The 23,168-nt window shown below is 39.5% G+C and overlaps 1 long non-coding RNA gene across 2 annotated transcripts in view; it reads right to left on the bottom strand.

Annotated features, from left to right (window-relative positions):
- LOC143741051 (uncharacterized) overlaps positions 1-21,907 on the bottom strand; it is a 43,917-nt gene extending 22,010 nt beyond the window's left edge. For both annotated transcript variants that reach the window (XR_013204935.1, XR_013204936.1), the window contains exon 1: positions 21,540-21,907. This is a non-coding gene — a long non-coding RNA (uncharacterized LOC143741051). The remainder of the gene's footprint in view (positions 1-21,539) is intronic.
- Between the last annotated feature and the right edge of the window lie 1,261 nt (positions 21,908-23,168).

Genomic DNA, 23,168 nt, shown 5'->3' with positions numbered 1-23,168 from the left:
AAAGTTACTTTTAGTTAGTAGAATCTCTAAAGTGACTATCGAAATAAAGTGTAACCTAAATGGGTCATCCATAGGAATAAATTACATTATAAAATATATTAAAGTAATAAAGTTATTTTAAATTGTTTTATAAAATTAATTTTTACTCTTACTTGTTGAGCATAAGAGATTTCTTAAAAAAAAAAAAAAAAAAATTAATGCCAAAATTTTGCAAGGTAGTGTTTGTTTTGAATACTTGGTCAGAATGGTCATCACATGTCACTTCATTTGAGGTCATGCTGGAAATCCTGATTAATGCTTCCTTCACATGCTATACCGGATTTTTCATAAATATGAGTTTCCTAGTTAAAAATTGGACACGAATGCCCTCTCAAGTTGTATTTACCACTGCACCGTAAAAATAAGTTGCTGCCTTACCTTTTTAAGTCCAATCAACTTAGATGTTTAAGTCTTTTCAACTTAAAGTACATTAAACTGACTTAAACAAATTAAAATTGCTTAACTTAAGGTGATGAGTTAAAGCAAATAAAATATATGTCATAACTGGAAGCCCAGGGATAATTTTGATACCCAATTTGCCCAGTTGGGCGTGCCATAAACATTAAACATTGCGGAGGGGAGAACGATTACTGCTGTGACTACATAGTTTCTTCATTAGTTTTTTTTTCTACAACAGCTACATCACCTTGTCTTGTCATTAAAGTAGTGCATATTTACATATATGCATAATCATTTAAAGCATGTTGTATGTTATATACGCAGCGAAAAGTAGCCTGTACTTGACCGAAATTCAGAATTGATCTAGATAGCACGGCTGATGTTTATATGGTTGTCAATGAATTGGACGCTAAATCTAATTTTGGCTTTAATAAGATTTTCCAAATTAATATGCAAGAATAAACCTGGTGTCCTCCATGATTCCAGTTCTGTCCGACAACAGAACACTTTAATGTGACAAACTTGTAATCAGGACTTCAGACTACTGCTATTCTGCTAAACAAAGGCAAAGTGACTAGATATTTGAGGTATCTCAGACTATGACAGATGGGTTTGGCTCAACTATGCTCAAAGTATGACAAAATTAAATGAATAATAAAAACAGACATTTTCTCAGTTGCAGTGTTGGTGCCGCTCTTTAAAAGACTAATCCTTGTTCTGGAAAAAGCTCTATCACTGAAATCCCTGCAAAACTGTTGAAACTACAGGGTGTGTTTGAACCCCCCTGTCATTTCAAAGGAAATAGAAGAGCACCTTCTCCCAGGAGCCTCAAAGCTTCCTAGCTTGAAGAAAATCTCTTGGGGGGCATCAGGGTCACAACAACACAAGAGGATTTATATTCTATATTTGTGCATCTATACTTTTTTTTAGGATAACGTCATTCCACCTGACACCAATGCCCTAAAAGTCACCTGAGATACTTGGCAGGGTCACAACTTTTAAACAGACGTTCTTTCACTGTAAATGTAAATATGTTTTCCTCCAAATTAATACAATGTTGCTATATATTAATATTAAAAAAATGCACTCAGGTTCCTATATATTTAGACCTTAAAAAAAATATATTTTTGGCCCTGAAAATGACTGTTTAATCCCATATAATCCCATATTTGAAGTCCCTCATATGCATATCTCTATAATGAACAAAAAGCATAGGCTACAACTAGCAGTTCATGAAGTGAATTAGATGTTGATTCAACGGCTCTTACTGAGTTCAGTAAGAATTCCTCAGATTGAGTCCAAGAGGTAGTTTGAGAGTCTTTTCAAAAGATTAATTAAGAGATCGATAAAAATGTTCCCTTAACATTATTTTGTCGATTCTTATCCATCACATTCAGTATGACACTGTAGAATTAAGTTGCGTAGGAATCACTGAGCAAGTAACAATAAACATGCGTGAAGACCATTACCTTTTGTCACGACCCTGGTAAAGGAAGAGCTAAAGGACAAATGCACTGAGAAAAAATTGTGTAGAAACAATTTTCACTCAGAAATTTCTATTAAATTCATAATAAAATTATTAACCAGCCAGCATTTTGGAAAAAAATTGCTAGCCAGTGCCCGCATTTTTGATAATTTTGATAAAGTTTCATGGCCCCTAGACTATTTTGTTGTTGGAATATCTGAACATGTAATATATCAAAAGATGAGACCCTCTGCTTTTAAACAACAACAACAACAACAACAACAACAACAACAACAACAACAACAACAACATTTTAGATGAATGCATTTTCTTTTTTTAAATCAACATTTGATTGTGGGAAAGTTTCATAAAAAGTACCATTTTGAGCAAAAAGCTGAGAAAATCACATATTTGTCAAAGACTATGTCCGGATTCAGAACAATGATCAAAACACAGATGGAGTAGATTGAGTCCATCAACACCCCCAATGCTTCACAGTCATATAGCTCTAGCCTGGTCCCACCAGACTCTCGTACATTTCAATTCATTTGTACATAAGAGTCTGGCACTGCTCCATTGACAAGCGTTAACTTCCTTGTAGGCGGGTACTCTATTGAAGTCTAAAACCATTGGATCTGCCCAGAGTCACTCTGGATCTACCATAACCAATCCCTACGTTTGGTTGTGACGTATGCCTAGCGATCGCCTTAGCCAACTCATTCACCACTAACGGAACGAACTGGAAAATCAAACTTTTCCCGAACCCTGACATCATGGCCACCAACAAAACTAAGCAAAGATTGATCTGGCTCCGGCTTCAAGTTCTTGATATTCGGCAGCGTTGCCACAACGGCCCGAATGGCTTCGCTCGCATCTTTCTCCGCTGCCATTACTGAACTACAACTCAAAATAACACACAACATCAATGCCATTGTAAAAAATTGATCGGAGAAAACCAAAGACGACAGCACAATCCCAGACTAGTACTGAAGGAAAATGAAAATTGAGCAGAAGTATATAGGAGGGCAGAGGCAGGCTCAGGGTTCCTGCACACTTTTTTAAAGTCAAATTTAAGGCTTTAAGACCTTTTTAAGACCTGAAGAAATCAAAATCAATACCGTATATTAGGGCTGTGCAATATTGACAAAAAATATATCTCGATATTTTAAACGTTTTGTTGACAATAATTAGATGATATTTTACTGATTGTGTTTTTGTGCTGGTGCCATGGCTGGTTTAGGCCTGTTGTTGACAGCAGGCTCATGAAGATATTCATATGTTTCATATTCTATGCAGTGGTCAGTTCACAGTAGTGACAGAAATGATTAATTAATGTGCAATATTTGCCACCTTAAATTGATTACCAGGGGCATTTTCACCTATATATGGACATTTTTTCTAAACTTATTTAGAGTTATGCATCACCTTTTATGTCAAATACTAACATTCAAATTATTCAAATTAAATTATAAAGTAATTATACTTATTTATACAATAATACTTAGTTAAACAATAATTATACAGTACCACCGTTACCAGTCAAATTAAATCATTTAATCAAAATCCATCTTTGCAGTGCAGAGGTGAGACAGAAGCGGCATCAGAAGTGGCATTAATATTTACACTCCATTTACAATTGCATAAATACAGCTATGAGATTATTCAATATTTAAATATGAAATTATTTCTAATTTTATAGTTTTTAATTAAAGGGTACTTTAAATATGAAACTAAAACCGCCAGTAGGCGGCGGCAAGTCACTGTCTTAATCATAGATATCATATAGAGACTAGATGCCCTATTGGCCGCTGTGGCGCAAGAAATGCGGCCGCCATATTAAGCAGGTCATACTCCTATTTGCGTTGCATAGCAGCAGTAGATTTCAGAGCACTGTGCAGTATATTCCTGCTCAAATCGGCGGACCATCACTCGGGGATTACTTTACACAAGTAAGATTTAACATTTAACATTACCGTACTATTAGTTGTATTTTGTGAACAAAATATTCAATGTGTCCTGTATCGTAGCTACGTGTATGACCTTTGCAGCAAAAAAAAACCCGCGTGAAAATCAGTTCGGTATTCAGTGAGATATGATTAATTAAATGCGCTGGCAGCTCATTGCACCTGCCAAACAGATTACACTGAGCGGAGCGGGTGACCGGTTTAAGATGGCGGCCCCACGGCTCGTCCGCGCCAATAGGCAGTAGCGGTCGATAGGGCGTCTATCTATATGATGTCTATGGTCTTAATACCTTAAGCGAGTTGAGGGAGTCATTCATTCATTCAACCGATTTGTTCAAACGGCTGATTCATTCGGGAAAGAAACAAGTGATTGTTCATTGAATCGTTAAAATGACTCGTTCAAAACGTGGATTTCAGTCAAGAAATCATCGCTGTCTGTTGCATTGAGACTCTGCTATGGTTTCATTTTAAAATTCTAGTCGGCGAAATAAAGGGAAAACAAACAATATTGACAATAGGGTGTCTAAAAAGTAACTCACAATGTTAATTTATTTTTAATTTAACTATTGTACAACATAAATATCGCACTTGTGCACGGGAAAACGGCACTCTTACTGATGTGATATTCTAAAATAAGAACATAATATGATATAAATATAAGACAAAAACTAATTTGGGGACATAGGCCTACCTATAACTGCACACATCACGCAGTGAAAGCACGAGAGACAATTGCAATGTCAGCTCACAGTGCATACATCATTAAAACAATGATTACAATATCATAGTAGACAATACACATCGCACACCTCTATGCACATAAAGAATGAACTTACAACTGAACTGACATTTACCAACTTTCTTCTTCTCTCCTCTCTCACGTGCAGGAGACAGACGTTATTCTGCCGCGAATGTGATGCGAATTATCACGTGAAGAAGCAAATCCACAAAGATAGAATTATAAAAAAGAATACTACGCTAATTAGATAATTTTAATTTGGAAAACAATCCAAATTATCGAATTGTCGAATCGAATCGAATTGTCATCGAATTGTCGAATCGAATTGTCATCTAAAATTTAAGACCTTTCATAAGTAAAAAAAAATACTTTATAAGATTTTTTATGGCCTTATTTTAAAAATCTAATTTAAGACTTTTTAAGACTTTTTAAGGATCCACGGGAACCCTGCAGGCTACTATAGCTCGTCCTGGGTCGACATTTTTATTCTGTTACTTTAGGCAGTTTTGATTTTTATGCTGTTTAATGTTGATGATCACATTATATTACATATGCCTCTGCTTACATATGCTATCACTTGTTTCTGCTTCCTCTTCGCTTGTGTTTTGATCAGGAGATTCTGTTCTCTTTCAGAAGATGCATAATAGCACGGAAAGCTGGAAATTTCCATCAATGGCGAGGAAAGACTTAATTACAAATACATTATTTTACAGTGTGCTGCTCAGAAAAAAACAAACAATTTTTTTCTTGATTGGCAGATTTTTTTAAAACTCAAATCTGCCTTATTTTGTTGTAAAGATAAGTATTACAAATTTATTCTACATTACATTATTCATTATTCAGTGAACTTACCCTTTTTTCAATTCCAAAGTGCCACTGTGAAGAAAAAAAAAAGTCATTATTACACAGAAAGTAAGTTTCAGACTCCAATGTTCTGGGCACATCCACTTTACCCAAGATCATCTCTACTTTGTGCATCCAAATGGCCTTGTTTCAAGTTCAATAATGCAGCACGAACACAGCAGCAAGCTTACACAATGGAACATGGCCTTTTACTGCACCCTCTGGGTATCCATTTAAGAGACTGCATGGGAGAATGTCTGATAAACTGTTGTATGAACCACCTTATCTCTTTCAGCCAAGACCACAGAACAGATAATATTACAACAGAGATGATCCCTTCACCAAAAGCAGCCAAACACTAAAATGCACACACATACGCATCCCAAAACATCACACTGAAGGTGTTATTGGTCTCTCCAGAATCCCTCATTTACACACACTCAGTACTGCATTGTTTTCCTCCACACCAATTTGACACATTGCTTGGAGAGCTGGATGTGAGACAACAGGACGATTGTGTGAGCTTTGCCCCAGGGTGGGCTTTTGGACTGGGCTCTTGTTGCTTTCTTACGTGCCAATCAATTGTGTTCATGCAGGTTTCAATGTAGCATAAGGATCTGTAATAAAGGCTACAGAGTGTTTGTATTTAAAAATGCAAGGAAGATGAGAAATAGCGCCAGAGAAAGAGAGACATGGACATTTCTACCCGAAAGCTATGAGTCATCTATGTGCAACAAAGAGTATAAAATGAATCCGTAATCATATTCACATTAATGGACCCAACAGTTAGTCAAACAACCGAAGGGTTAACAGTCACCCAGAATACACTCACAATCAAACTCTATTGTAACTATACCGTAATGTAGCTCAAACATGAATTGGGTCTCAGGTCTGGAAGCAAACAGAATGGCTAAACCGACCGTCTGCTAGCTGTCTCACGTCACTGAGGTCACATGAATTCCATCGCATAGAGACTCTTTCACCTAGATATCATCATATAGAGACCGTGTCTGTTCCCCAAATTAGGAAATACAAAAAACTCCTTAACCCATTTAAGGGTAAAAATGTAATTGATGTTCAACAAATAAAAACAAATGATAAAAGCTTTGGTTGCTGAATATTCGATTCCTTACTTCAATTCCTGCACTTATTGTTAACGATATGATCACATATTATAACCAGATGTGAAGTGTTTGACAGAAACCTGGCTACAACCAGACGATTATATTACTTTAAATGAGTCCACCCCCCAAGATCATTGTTATAAACATTAGCCTAGTCTGAAAGGCAAAGGGGGAGGGGTTGCTGTAATTTATAGTAGTATCTTCAGAATTTCAGAGAAGTCTAGTTTCAAATATAATTATTTTGAAGTGTTGGTGCTTAATGTAACACTATCTAGTGTAAATGATAACTCACGTTTGAGATTTGTGCTGGCTACTCTATACAGGCCACCAGGGTACCATACAGACTTTATCAACGAATTTGCTAATTTTCTATCAGAGTTAGTACTGGCTGCAGATAAAGTCCTAATTGTTGGTGATTGTAATATACATGTAGGTAACGAAAAATATCCATTGGGATTAACATTCTAGACATTCTGAACACTATTGGAGTTAGACAACATGTGTCAGGACCTACTCATTGTCGTAATCATACTCTACATCTAATATTATCACATTGAATCAGTGTTGATGCAGTTGATATTCTGCAGCAGAGTGATGAGATCTCAGATTAATATAGTCTTGTGTATACTTCATTTAGCCAAGGCTTCAAAGCCGACTCCATGTTACAAATAAGTTAGAACTATCAGTTGTGCTACTAAAGATTGCTTTATTAATAGCATTCCTGATCAGTTTCATCTCCTCAGCATCCCAGATAGCTTAGAAGAACTCAAATTGCTACAGAAACGTTTGACTCTCTCTTTTCCAGCACTTTAGACACAGTTGCTCCTTTGCGCTTAAAAGAAGATTAAAGAAAATAGTTGTAGTGTTGGTTCAGTGTGGGTGTGATGGAAGAAGACAAGGGTCGGCATAACTGGGACTCGTACACGATTTTATTAACAGAGTTTTTGAACAGGAAATATGCGCGAGGTGCGCCTTCACCATAGAACACTCTATAGCAATGTTCAAACACTCTTAAATTTCCACTATTTTCCACTATTAAATTAGCTCAGTCCATCAATTCTCAGTCCTTTTCTGTGCACAAGCTCCCAGTCCTTCTTTCTCCCGTTCTCTCACTCCAGCCGGCTTTTATGCGATCTCCCCACCCCAATTACTGCAATCAGAAACAGGTGATCGTCATTTTGCACTTGACCTACTTACCCACCGCTCGGTTCCGCCCTCTCTCTCCGCTACGGACTCCGCTAAACCACGCCCCCCCCTCGCCACATACCCCCACCGCCCCCGGCCTGCAGCCTCCCCCCCCCCCTCTCCTCCTGGAGAGGAAGTCAGCCACAGCCATCTGTGCACCCGGCCTGTGGATCACCTGGAATTTGTTAGGTTGTAAAGCCAAATACCAACGGGTGATCCGTGCGTTGGTATCCTTCATGCGATGGAGCCATTCCAGGGGAGCATGGTCCGAACAGAGGGTGAACTCCCGCCCCAAGAGATAATAGCGGATGGTGAGAACGGCCCACCTGATGGCGAGACATTCTTTCTCAATGGTGCTGTACTTAGTCTCTCTCTTAGAGAGCTTACGACTAATGTACAGCACCGGCCGCTCCTCACCATCTATCTCCTGGGACAGGACAGCACCCAGCCCCCTGTCCGAGGAGTCAGTCTGTAGGGTAAAAGGGAGAGAAAAGTTAGGAGCCTGTAGGAGCGGTCCACCACATAGAGCAGCCTTTATCTGGGTAAAGGCCTGCTGTCACCGCTCCGTCCACTGGACGGTATCTGGTGCTTCCTTTTTAGTTAGGTCAGTCAGCGGGCTAGCGAGGTCCGAATAACCAGGCACAAACCTTCTGTAATATCCCGCTAGCCCCAGGAACTGCCTAACCTCCTTTTTGGTCTTAGGTCTCGGACAGGTCGCAACTGCTGCCGTCTTATCAATTTGGGGACGCACCTGTCCATGACCCAAGTGGAAACCCAGATACCTAACTTCCACATGCCCAACTGCACACTTCTTTGGGTTGGCCGTGAGATCCGCTTCCCCCAACGTTCTGAGGACATCTCGCAAATGCTGTATATGCCGCTGCCAATCATTACTTTAGATGATAATATCATCCAAGTAAGCAGCGGCATATGCAGTATACGGCCGGATAATTCTGTCCATCAGGCGTTGGAAGGTCGCTGGAGCCCCGAACAAGCTGAAAGGAAGAGTAACAAATTGGTGTAATCCAAACGGCGTTGTGAAAGCGGTCTTTTCTTTGGATATTGGAGTTAAGGGGATCTGCCAATATCCCTTCGTCAAATCCAGTGTCGAATAAAAACGAGTGGTACCGAGCCGATCAAGTAATTCGTCAACCCGCGGCATTGGATACGCGTCGAATTTCGACACAGCATTCACCTTGCGATAATCCACACAGAATCGGACCGAGCCGTCGGTTTTAGGCACTAAAACTATCGGGCTTGCCCAATCACTGTTGGATTCTTCTATTACCCCCATGTCCAGCATAGCTTCTAATTCATCCTGAACTATTTTCTTTTTATGTTCAGGTAAGCGATATGGCCGGCTACGCACTACTACGCCCGGTTCGGTCTCAACGTGGTGCTGAATGAGATTTGTCCGACCAGGCAGGGGCAAGAACACATCCACAAATTCTGCTTGTAAATTACGTATATCAGTGAGCTGGGATGGCGAGAGGTGATCTCCTCCAACTGCCAGAGCGAGAGATTGAGACTTTGAGCTCGCCTCTGGATCCTCCACCCCGTTCACCACCGTCGCAAACATCACTGACTCCGCCTCATCCACTTTTTAAGGAGATTGAGGTGGTAAATTTGATGTGCCCCTTCCCTATCTGTTCGAATGCCCAACAATTCGTAAAGTTCATGAATGGTACGTGACATAAACGCCGTGCCCTGGTCGGTGAGAATCTCTTTCAGGATTCCCACCCGGGAGATAAACTGAAACAGTGCGCTTCCAACGCTCTTCGCGGAAATTCTGCGAAGCGGCACTGCTTCTGGGTATCATGTTGCATAATCCACTAGGACTAATGCAAAACGATGCCCCCGTGCAGATCGTTCCAATGGCCCGATGAGGTCCATGCCAATTATTTCGAAGGGGACCTCTATTAAAGGAAGGGGGCACAACGGTGCTTTTGGGGCGGCCGGTGGATTCACCAACTGACATTCACGACAGGACGCGCACCACTTGCGCACGTTCTCGTGAATGCCCGGCCAAAAAATCGGGTCATTAGACGATTCAGTGTAGCTGCCTGCCTACACGATTCAGTGTAGCTGCTAAATGCTCAGCCATCGGATTGCAGTGAGCCGCCTGGAGAAGCGTTTCCCGGCGGCTCTTTGGTACTAATAACTGAGTTGTATCTTGCTTTGATTGGGCGCCCTGGGTCACCCGATACAACTTATCTTTTATGATTGCGAAATAAGGATATGAAAATGGCCGATCTGGGTGGAGAGGCTGTCCGTCGATTGTACAGACTTGGTCAAACGCATTTTTGAGCGTCTCGTCTCACGACTGTTCCAAAGGAAAGTCATCACGCTCTGAGAGTCACATTCTCTCAACAGCGTTCCGTTCCTCTGGTACAGGCACAGATGGCCCCGGCACAGCCTCTCCAACCTGATGGACCGCTCTCTTCCCCCGCTTCCTTTTTCCCCCAGAAGCACCCGCACACAAATGTGCCAATAACACTTTAAATCCCGGCCAATTAGTCCCCAAGATTAGCGGGTGTCGGAGGTGCGGGCTAACGGCCACCTCCACACTATGCTTTTGGCCCCGAAATTGAATAGTGACTGGCATTAACGGGTAATCCACCACCTCCCCGTGCACATACCGAACCTTAACCATGCGAACTTTAACCACACGGAACCTTCTATCCAATGCCTCTGGTTGAATCACGCTTTGATGGATAGAGGTTTGGTTACAGCCTGAATCCACCAAGGCCTGATAAGTACCCCCCTTAATACTCACTGGTATCTGGTACAGTCCAGCTTGATCGGGGACGGCCTGCGGTGTGTCTGGGACCCTGACCAGCGTCCCCACCTCCGCTAATCCACGCCCCCCTCGCCACAATAGTCAAACGCTGTGGTACAACGAGCACACTCAGGGCCCTTAGGATAGCAGCCAGAAAAATGGAGCGCAACTGGAAGAAAACTAAACTAGAGGGTTTTTTTTTCTCGCATTTTAATGGAAAGAGAGCACGGTTGCGTACAGAGAGGCCTTAAAAACAGCTATATCTGCTTATTTTTCAACCCCTATTAGAAGAAAATAAACAAAACCTTAGGTATTTATTTGAAACAGTGACTAAATTAACGAAAAATAAAGCTTCAACCCCAGACGTTTCCAAGTAGCACAGCAGTAATGACTTTATTCACTTTTTTGCTTACAAGATTGATAATTGTAAGATAGAGAAAATTATAACTATGCAACCGAACCATATAGTACAGTATCACATCAGACAGTGCATTGGAGTCTCCCAGAGGAAAATTTTGATTCATTCATTGCTATAAGAGAGGAAGAATTTTCTAAACTCGTTAAATCATCTAAATCGACAACATGTATGTTAGACCCTATACCGACTATGCTATTGAAAGAGATGCTTCCAGAGGTCATAGATCCTCTGCTTAATATCATTAATTCATCTTTGTCAATAGGATACGTACCGAAAACTGAATACCGAACTGAGTACCGAAAACGAATACGTAAACCGCTTGTTAAAAAAACTCAACTTGATCCTACAGAATAAGTAAATTACAGGCCGATCTCGAATCTACCTTTTCTGTCAAAGATACTAAAAAAAAGGCAATATCCCTCACAACTATTTTCCTTTTTAGAAAGAAATGGTATCTGCCAGGATTTACAGTCAGGATTTAGATCTTACCATAGTACTGAGATAGCTCTCATTAGCTCTCAGAGTCACAAATTATTTTATCTTATCATCTGATCGTGCTATCTCTCTATTAGTGTTACTCGATCTTAATATGCATTTGATACTATTGGACCACAACATTCTTTTAAATAGACTCGAAAATTATTTTGGCATTAGTGGAACTGCATTAGCATGGTTTAAATCATACAAATCTGACCGTTATCAGTTTGTAGCAGTAAATGAATAAATATTGTATCGATCACAATTCAGTATGGAGTACCACAAGGCTCAGTACTAGGACCGTTGCTGTGCACTCTGTATAAGCTACCCTTGGGAGATATCATTAGGAAGCAGGGCATTAGTTTTCACTGTTATGCTGATGATACTCAGCTCTATATTTCTTCATGCCCTGACAAAACTTACCAATTCACAAAATTAACGGAATGCATAGCTGATATATATATATATATATAAAAAAAAAAAAAAATGAATGACTAGTAATTCCCTACTATTTAACTCTGAAAAAAACTGAGATTCTAATCATTGGACAAAAAACTTCCTAATTTAAACCTAGAATACTGTCTAACACTTGATGACTGCTCTGTCAAACCTTCGTCGTCGGTTAGGAACCTGGGTGTGCTCTTTGATACCAATCTTTCATTTGAAAGTCACGTTTCTAGTATCTGTAAAACCGCATTCCACAATCTTAAAGATATATCTAAATTACGATCTTAAAAATATATCTAAATTACGCCATATGCTCTCATTGAACAATTAGTTAATGCGTTCATGACATCAAGGCTAGATTATTGTAATGCTCTTATGGGTGGTTGCCCTGCACACTTAATAAATAAACTACAGCTGGTCCAAAACGCAGAAGCTAGAGTTATTACTAGAACCAGGAAGAATGACCATATTAGCCTGGTTCTATCAACACTGCATTGGCTCCCTATTAAACTTTAAACTATTAAACTATTCAATTTTAAAATATTGCCGATTACTTACAAAGCACTAAATGGTTTAGCTCCCCAGTACTTGAGCGAGCTTTTAACGCATTATAGTTCTTCACCTCTATTGCAATCTCAAAATTCTGGCCAGTTGATAATACCTAGAATATCAAAATCGACTGCTGGCGGTAGATCCTTTTCCTATTTAGCACCAAAACTCTGCAACAGTCTTCCTAACATTGTCCGGGAAGCAGACACACTCTGTCAGTTCAAATCTAGACTAAAACACATCTCTTTGAACTAGTATACACACTACACCTTATAAACTTCTACAATTCAATGTGAGGCTGCATAGATTAGGTCAGCCAGAACCGGGAACACCCCCATAAATCCTGATGTGCTCGTTACATCCTAAGTAGAATGGAGTCTACGCTAATATTAGTCTCTCTTTTTATGCTGAGGTTTACCACAGTTGGCCGGATCCAGGCCGGATCCAGATCTGATGAAGGACTTGCGTCTGGACACGAATACAACGCAGTCCTGAAGTGTCAACTAGTCTCTCCCCTGTGAAGGCCCCTTTCTCCCTCCCTTTACCCCTGTACAGATAAAACGTTGTCAAAATAGTTCCGGTTCACATGGCTACTTGGAAGCGATAAATTATTCTGTGAATGAGGAGGCGGGAGCGTGTTTAGGGTTTTCTGTTAGAACGGTGTCGTGTAAGCGGTCCCTAAGTTAATAACTAATGATCTTTGCAACGCAGTTGCAGTGCTTAGCTGGACAATAACTTGATTCTAGAGCTGCTGTAAAGCCAAAACAATCTCTGTCACTTTAATTTCTTATCATCACTGTGGAGTTTTTCACTGTAAAATTTCACTCCTTTGAAACAGTTGTTAAAAGTGCTATATCCAAACAGCGGAAGGTGACTTAATGGCTGGTAAATCACAGCTCTGCTGTTGTTTAGGAATCTATGGCATTTTTTTTTTTTTTTAGCTATTCAGTCCATGCCGTGTCAATCATTCTGCCAGCATGTTTTTATTTAAAGAAGAACTAAGTAACTTTTTTACCTTAACCGAACAGCTTTGGAGTCATTGTAATTTTTATATTACTGATTTCGTGTTGAATGGTGGTCGTCTCGCACCCCCCTGGTGCCTGTGAGCCGCAAAACCACCCTTGCAACTTTGGGCTGGCGGGCCTTCGGCCTCAGTGTTAGGAAGTATCGTGTGATATCAGGTCTCGCGAGGTAACAAATTGCTTTACGGCACTGCACGCGTACACGCCCCCATCCAGGATACGGCTAGCTATAAGAACAACTATCGTCCCATGGCAAAGCTGGCATATAAGAAGCAGAAAGCTAGAAAAGCATTGTCGGAGGAACAGAGAAAGAGGAAATGGCAGACTGACCGAGCGAGGAGTCAGACACGAGTAAACATCAGACCTGCGTTTTTAGAATGGCGAAAAAAACGAAGAAAGCGCGGTCGGAAGAGTCTAGAAAAAGGTAACGAGAATCTGACAGCACGAGGAACCGGACAAGAGTCCCACTCTAACAGTCTTTCACTGTTAAAGTTGATTCCTGCGATTATCATGAGAACAGTTGTCAATATCTCACATAATTATCAGGACATAAATAAGCCTACATGTTGTAAATAGTGTAAAGGAGCGTAATTTGCAAACTATTATGATAAATTGCAATAATCATGTCTAACAACACCATAACGGACATTGTTACGAAATCAGGGCTCTCAAGTGTCACGCATTGAGCGTGACAGTCACTCATTTCGGTCTCCCGCCACACATTTTATTTCTCATGCTGAAAAACTATTTGTAATATATTTAATATGCCAAAACTCTGGCCGCGCCGCTCTCACTGTGGAACCGGCAGGAATCAAGCGCGTCTCCTCTGGTGTTGTTCGTCGAGCTACACAATAACCAATCAAAAAATAGCACTATTGTATCTGGGTAAGATTTAACGCAACAACAAATGACAAAAATGTATCTGTCAGCTGGATGTCACTCTTGCCTGTCTTCAAAACTTGAGAGCCCTGCGAACTAATGCGACGTACATGATACACTTTATTGGTGTCATCTGGCATTTAGGCTCAGGTAAGCCTAACGCGGTAGGCTACTTTATTATTATGAAGTGCAGAGGCCGTGAGTGCAGATACGCTCCGCGTGAGTGGTGTTTACGACAGTAACGTTAAATACAAGTACTCTACAGCGACTCTAGGGATCGCTGTTTGACAAAAACAGAAATCCTGCATAGTGCCGCTTGAAAACTTAAAAGCATCGAGATTTCAGGTCCAAAAGCCAAAACGTTCACCGAGACCTAAAGCAGGATGCCTAACAAACACAGAAACAGATGCTATGTTTTCTATGTTCTGTAAGCTATTAAGTGTGGTTGTCTGTGGTAAAAAATATCAAATAACTAAATAGAAATCTCTCTCTCTCTCTCTCTCTCTCTCTCTCTCTCTCTCTCTCTCTCTCTCTCAAAGCTCTCTGAGAGCTTAGTGAGTGTGAGCGTGTGTATTTGCTTTTTTTGTGCTTCCTTATACTCTTTATTTTTCTTTTCTCCTCTAAGTTTGTTTATTTGATTTTGTATTTATCTTGTGTGTTGTTTGTTTGTGCTGCCTGATTTCTTAGTAAGCATTAGGTGTGGGAATTGGCACAAATGTGATGATTCGATAGTATTGCGATATTTGGGCAACGATTCAATATTATTGCGATTCTCAATATATTGCGATACAGCAAGTATTGCGATTCAATTCTGCGATATTGCGATTTATGTTTATTCAAAGGCATTACAAAAAATGAGGAAAATAAGACCGCTCAACTCACTTTAAATGTCACATTTAATTCTGTAAACATTATCTTCGACACATTAACCGAAGTGCAAAAACTTAGGAGGGTAGTGCAAAAACTTGAAAACTTGTTCTTGAACATTCAGGATATAGGACCTTATTACAGGATAGGACGTAATTATTCTCTGAATAGGAGACCTCTCACATGAATGGTGAGCTCTAGACTTGCTACGATAGTTAGTGTTACATGGTGTCGCAACAACGGTTTCATCACTTGCCCACCGCGGCACCGCAACAACAACAAAAAAGTTTAAAGCGTTAAAAATATTCAACGCAATTACGCAGTATCCTGCCTGTATTACACACACACACACACACACACACACACACACACACACACACACACACACACACACACACACACACACACGACCCACAGAAAAGACGCGCGTCAGTATCGAGTTCTCTTTCGGGCTTGAACAAACCATAACACACACAAATTATGCCAAAATGTCCGTTTTGTCGAGTGTCCTCATAAGAGCAGTCTTAAATTATTTAAATACAGACTTAAATGAACATAGAGATTTGTGAGAAAATGGGACGCGTGTCAGAACGCGTCTCTGTCCCACATTGCACTGCATTAACAAATGTACAGCTTACGTAGCCTACGCTCAAAGGCTGTCCGAATTCGCTCATTCGTTTTCCTTCACTGCTTCAAGTGAACAGTATTAGTGGACTAACCTAGGGAATAGGCCTAACTTAGTGAATGAAGGTTTAGGTGGCGATTTAAATAATAAAAGATCGATACTTGGCGCCCGTGTATCGATACAGTATTGCCAAAGAAAATATCGCGATACTATGCTGTATCGATTTTTTCCCCCACCCCTAGATAGCAGCTCAGGGTGGGACTGGGCTTGATGTCCTTACACTGCGTCACAGAGTCAAGATGGTATCCGTGGATTGTGGAGGCTTGCTGTCTGGGTGTAGAAGAAGTTGTTGGCCATCAAAACATTCTCCCTGCATCCAGAATGAGTAACGGTACCGTGATTTTTTTTTATTCGGTGGAAAGAGCAAACAAGTTTGTTGCAATAGGTATAATCATTGACTAAATACTTACACCTGTTTTGCCTCTGTTGTTACCGTCAAAAAATCAGAAAAGTTACAATATTAAATATCCCTCCTTTTCTCAGTGATGATATTTTGATATGCTTTCATATTATTGAAAGTTGGTTTTCGTCGATCGAAAAAAGATTGCGATCAGGTGCGAGTTTCCTTCATTGAAACATATTGTTTCATTTAGGAGATTCGCTTTTATGATAATCAAAGATGATGCTGAATTGGACTTGGCACTACATTTTTGTGTGGACGATTATGAATAGAGATTGTAACTACTATGAAATGCTTTGGATGTGGTAAATCCGGCCACTTAATCTGTTCATGTCCTGACAAGTTCAAGAGTAATGCAGCTGGAGGTAGTAAGGAAAGTGCTACGACTGAGGAAGATACTGTAAAACCGTCCTAGGTCGGTCTGACTGAAGCAGTGCCGACCGTGGATAAACCTGCTGGGGAAGAAACATCTGTTGTGGGGCCTGTGGAAGCTGGTTCGAGCTCAACAGAATCCAAGAATGAAGGTAAGGATTCTTTAGAAAATTCTTTAGCTGCAGAAACTGGGTTGTTGAACAGTGATGTAGAAAACATGAGGGAAGATGGTGTGTCTGAGATAGAAACAGAGAATAAGATATTCAACAAAAAGGAAAATTTGTGGAAAAGATGAGTAGTGCAAGTTTTTTATTTTTAAAAGTGGTTGAAGATCAGAAAGAGTCAGAAAGTGAAAGTGAAAATGTCTGATTCAAGTACAGTGTTGTTACAGAATGAAGTAGTAGAAGCAATGATGTTGATGACATAAAACGTTTTCTTAAAACTACAAAAAACAAAAGAGGTGTGATTGTAAAGGAATATTTCCCTGATCTAAAGCAGTTCCATGACAAAGCCATAATAGCAGAAGGATGCCTTTCAAACAAGAAGGTTTACCATTTGAAAAAGATTGTGAGGAAAGTTGGCATGGGTTTAAATGAAAATGAGGACTAATATTATTAATCTGGGTTTGCTTGTGTTTGTTTGTTTGTTTGTTTGTTTGTTTGTTTGTTTGTTTGTTTATTTCAGTATGGCAGAAGTGCGTATTGCCTCCTGAATGTTAATGGTGCTAGAGATTATAGAACAAGAGGTGAGCTGTATGCAATTATCAAGCAGAAAAAAATAGAAGTCACTTTGATTCAGGAAAAACATAGTGACGTGAACAATGGAAATGATTGAATGAAGGAATGAGAAGGTTTAGGAAAAATGACATTTTTTCCACCACAACTCCACCAATCTCGTATCAAGTTGAAGAGTTTTTGAAGGGTATACTTTCAAAAGTGAGAGCACAAGTAGAGAATTATAATGTTGTATTTATTTATGTCCCGAACTCAATTGATAGGACGTTGTTTTTAGATACACTATGTTCTGTTTTACAAGATGTTTCTAATGATTACTATTTATTTTTGGGAGGTGATTTGAATTGTACAGTGAGTAATTGTGACAGAAATCATATTGAACCCCATATGTTTTTTATACATACTTTTAAATTGTTTGGGCTGAGTACAGAACAAAAAAATAATATTTTCAATCAGTACAAAAACGGTGGGATTATGGGAAGGTACAGATTAAACAGTTTTGTATGCCCAAAACAGCAGCAAAGTTTTAAATAAGTCAATTAAAGACTTATTTTTGAAAATTCTTTAAAAAAATAAAAATAGAATCAACTGGCAAAATTATTAGGGGTTATATCACAGAGGGCTTTGCTTTGGTCAAGATTTGTAAGTCTTGACTATATGGATGCACCTTCAAAGTATTTTTTTTTTTTTATCCTGAAAGGAAAAATGGACAAAAAAAGAAAATAATTCACGCTTTGCGATCGGAGGAAGGAAATATGTTGCCCAATCCTGTAGTGAAAGGAGGGCCATTTTTTTTATTTTTTTTTATGAGAAACTGTACAGAAGTGAATTAGGATCAGACGATATCAATGAGAGTGTCTTCTTCAAGGATTTACCAAAGGTGTCTGATGAAGGTAATGCAGAGATTTCGGGTGCGCTTGGCCTGGGACAACTGCATAAGGCTGTTCAGAGCATGGGATACAGAAAGGTGCCTGTAATTGAAGGCATACCAATAGACTTCTATAAATGTTTTTTGGGGAGTTTTAGGAGAGAATCTCTTAGAAGTACTTAATGGTAGTCTGGACGAAAGACCTCACAGGGATCAAAAATTGGAGACCTGTTTCACTTCTGTGGAGTGACTATAAACTTCCTTCAAAGATTTTAGCAAACAAAAGCATTCGACAGGCTTGAACACACATACTTATGGGAAACGTTAAAAGCTTTTGGTTTTAGTAAAAGTTTTATAGATAAAATTAAAGTTTTGTACAGTGATTTTGAGAGCATACTCAAATGTATATGTGGCTTTTGCACTCCTTTTAAAGTTTTTAGAGCTGTGAGGGGTGCCCGCTCTCTGAAATACTATATTCGTTAGCAATAGAACCTTTGTTACAACAATTGAGACAAAATGTACAAGTTTTATGTTTTGTTTTGTTTTAAAATGTTTTAATTTGCCAAATTTATAATTAATAAATTATAAAATAAACAAATGTATTTACAATAAGTCTCTCTGCATATGCTGACAATGTTTTAGTGTTTGTTAGTCAACAGAGTGATGTACAGGTTTAATGACAGTATATGATGATTTAAAAAAAAAAAAAAAAAAAAAAAAAAAATATATATATATATATATATATATATATATATATATATATATATATATATATATATATATATATATATATATATATATATATAGCCCCCCTTCAAGGAGCTGTTGATGAGAAGTTGGAACATTTGCTTTAGCAAGTTCTATGGACATATTTCCCAACATTTACATCTCTCTCTCTCTCTCTCTCTCTCTCTCTCTCTCTCTCTCTCTCTCTCTCTCTCTCTCTCTCTCTCTCTCTCTCTCTCTCTCTCTCTCTCTCTCACACGCGCTCAAGTACTTCCAAGGTATGAATAAAAAAGCCATGCACTACTAACTCATGAACAGCAGATGGCAGTATATGGCAAGTTACAAGTGCCTTCAGCAGAAAACATGTCCTACTAGCCTACTACAAGAAGATGTATTAGAACACTATTTATATTTCAAAGCAGCACATTCTAGAATGTTTTATTCATGAAATACTGTAAATGTCAGAAGATGGGCTCGTAGTCTTTTCCAGCAACTGCTTTCTGTTTTTGTTTTTTTTGTGACATGTGACATTTAGATTTCTGAGCTTTTTAGTCTTTCTATGCATGTGTTAGTTTAGCCTTGTTAAAAGACATCTTTGTTATGTCGGACCTGTTAAAGCCCCATACATTCAGTAGTCACTCTTCTAAGCTGTGCATTAATATATAATCCACAGCTTAGTCTTTTGCTAATAATAGTGTCAAGTGTAAAAATAGTGTCAAGTTTGTCAAAATCAAACCAAAAGACTTGATCTTTGGGTAACCTTACCCATTAAGAGATGTTCTAAGGGTGAAACGTAGATCAATATCACGAAAATGCATATTTCATATTCGAATGAGCATATAAAAAAACTGATATTTGAGCTGTATTTCAACTCACTGCACATATTAGTAAGGATGCATGCATTTTAAAGACAGAACCGAGAATGCAAATTATGTTTAGAAAGTTGAAGAACGGCTTGAGAAGTGTGGGATGACATGTACAAAACTCTCCAATTTGAACGTTGATAAAATCAGTTACATATTGCATTTATTGTAGAAAGCAGGTCAGCAGTCTCTTCATGTACTTCCTGTCATTGACTGAGTTCAGTGCATTAGACATAATAGCTCTGAACTGAAACCAACCACATCTATGGTGCTTTCTTTACAATGTAAAAAAGTAAATGCAATGAAATAAAAAAAAAACAGAAATATACTGCAATTATGTATAAGTTATGTTGATTAAAGTGTGCATTATATGTTAGATTATATGAGTTTTCAAGGGCTGTTAAAACCCCACTGTGCATTCAAATAATATAATACAAGAAAAAAATAGAAAGGTCAGCTAAACAAAAAGGAATTTCACTGGTAAGTTACTAAAAAGCCAAACTAACACAGACTGAAAATACTTAGCATAATACAAATAACACCTTCACAGATAAACTAATGATTTATCCTACACCATAGTGCGTATGACGTGTGTACATATAGATATTGCCCTGTTTCTTATCCTGGGCAGGGAAACAAGGAGCCACATAGACTAGCCTCTGTCAATACAGACAACACAAATCATATCCATAACCTGCACCTGAGTCTCCATGACAGAACCTGCACTGAATTGTTTATAACAAGCCCTTTCAAAAAGAGCACATATTATTGAGCTTTGCATTGATATATCGGTTGCCAAACAAATCCTGCCAGTCCAAATAAATGGCTCTTTTTCCGCCCCATCTTGCTACAGTACCTGCAAAATGCAGGCATTCCATATCAAGTTGTATTGAAGGTATGACATGTTTCTCAAGTTCTCCCGTGGCTGAGTGTCATGTTTTACATTAAAGTACCATGCATATTTAATGATGAACTCTGCACCGCAGCGGGGCCTTAATATTGACTGAGCTATTTTTAGCAGGCCTCTCAGACAGAGAATTATTTTGAGGGGACCTAACCTTAACATCGGCAAAGACAGTTTTTACATGGCCTACAGATGTTTGTGTTTGAAGCAGCAGTTCTTACAGGTCATAAAAAGGTGCCTGTGAAGATTCCGACATGTCATGAAGGTTTTTTTATTTGGAAAAATGCCAAGCTGTTTCTTTTGGTCAATGGTAAGTTAACTAAATGGCACTTCTGATTAATAGGTTACAAAATATAGGGCCTAAAAAGTCTATTATTATTATCAATAAGCCCTTTACCATCATAAACAGTTCAAGGTTCTATATATTTGAGAATGCATGGCTTTTGTATTGCCAATGTGTGAACAGCTTGTAACAGCATTTTTAAAACGAGACCTTCCCCGTCTTCCATGGTTGTCTATGAAAGCCTGTAGACTGATTTTTATGTTAAGGACTTGGGACGTTTTTGCCGGGAAAACCAAAAGGATGTGACTTTTATGCACGCTCCTGGGAGCCTCTTACACTCGACACATGAAATGAATGCTTATATTCAGGATAATTCTTAAAGATCTATTCTGTACTGTAATGTCAATATTCCATGCAAAGAAAAGGGATTAATTTAAACAATCAGATTGCCAGATCTATACAGTCTATTCTCACATACTTTAAAATGAAACTATATAACAACAATTACCTCATCTGTCGACATGATGCTGCCGGCGAATTGCCAGAGTTGGTGCAAACATCCACAAAGCTTTCAGATAGTGATCAGATGATCTTAACTGCTGCTTTCTCACCGCTGTCATTATGGTTGTGTGTTTATTTTGTTGTTGAGAGAAAAGCGTGCAGCACTACATATTCATCTAACCGTCGCTCTCAGCAGCGTGGATGGCATCTGGATGCTCTTAGCAGTATATCGCTGTAAAGGTATTTCCAACTTCTTTTTATTTCTAAGCGATGAACTTTGCCGTGAGTATTTCTGGGCCTTGAATCACGACACCCTCAGTCTCTTACGTCACATGAGAGCACGAGTAAAACATTGTTGGCTGCAGTTCACTTTACAGCCACTGGTGTCTCTAATAACAAGGGTTTATGAATTCAACATTCTAGGCTACATATTAATGCTAATATTACAAACTTTGTAATAGAGGGTTTGCACCTACGTCACAATTTGGTCAGTTACCCGGATGCGTGGCCATATTGGAGATACTCGGATGTAAACAACAGCATGGATTGCACTGTTCTGAACACTTTGTTACACTAATTTATGATGTATAAACTACGGTAAAAAACACATGGAAGCTGTGAAATCATATAGAGAAGGACTTAGTAAGCAAGAAAGAGTGCGGAATTTTGACAAACTAAAGTTAATATGTGGTAAAGATCCGGACGAGCTAGCTTCTCTAGCCATTACCGCTATTATTCCCTCTATTTCTTATCCAGACATAGGCTACGTTCAGATTGTCAGTCCAAAAAAAGCACATGAAATCCGTTTCAAGCTATATCCAAATGTGGTTTGAAATCCTATTCGAATCACATATCAGGAAATCCGCTTCAGTCTGAATGCTCTGATGGGATTTCGTGTGGTATGTGACTTTCTTACGTCACTTAAAATGTAGTTCTCTTACGAGAGGTTCTCTCGTATTGCGTAAGTTTAGCTTACGCTACGGGAAAGATTCATCTTCTCGAGATATTGAAGCCAAAAAATTATCCTTAATTTTGTATTCATTGTCAACGCAGTGCAGCAGCTAGCAGACCTAGAGCAGGCCATCTTGCGTGCTCATTGGCTGCCCTGCGGGCAACTGCTGCAGCATACCAGTGAGCCCGGCGTGACGTCACGCCCAATGAAGGGCGCCCGCGCCTTTATAGCATCATAGCCCGCCAGAATGGGCTTGGCTTAGTGTATAAAAGTAGGGGCTGTAGGCTGAATTCCCTGATTTTTCGTCTCTTCAGCGAGCTCTTCGCATCGCTGGATCTGAGAGAAGCCACCGCCGCCGTCGAACAGCGAACAGCCAGCTTAGGACAGCGCTGAGGAAGCCGGCCGTCTTCGCCACCTTCAGCCACCCGTGCGAGCTACGCTATCCGGCGACGTATCCTTTTGCCTTGCTATGTATATTCTAAAAGAGCAGCGAGCGTCTTTTAAAGATGCCTCGCACTTCCTGCGGCTCGTGTAGAGCCCCGCTCAGTGCCGGAGACCGCCACCTGATCTGCGCTCTCTGCCTGGGCCTGGAACATGCAGAGCTCGCCCTCGTGTCCAGGGGCTGCGAGCTCTGTGAGGAGCTTCCGCTGTCGACCCTGCGGGCTCGGCTCGAGGGCCGCAGCA

The sequence above is a fragment of the Siphateles boraxobius genome, unplaced genomic scaffold (genome assembly GCF_051911475.1).
Source record: "Siphateles boraxobius isolate OS27281-9 unplaced genomic scaffold, OSU_SipBor_1 1, whole genome shotgun sequence".
NCBI lineage: Eukaryota > Metazoa > Chordata > Actinopteri > Cypriniformes > Leuciscidae > Siphateles > Siphateles boraxobius.
This window is presented reverse-complemented; position numbering and strand designations above follow the sequence as displayed.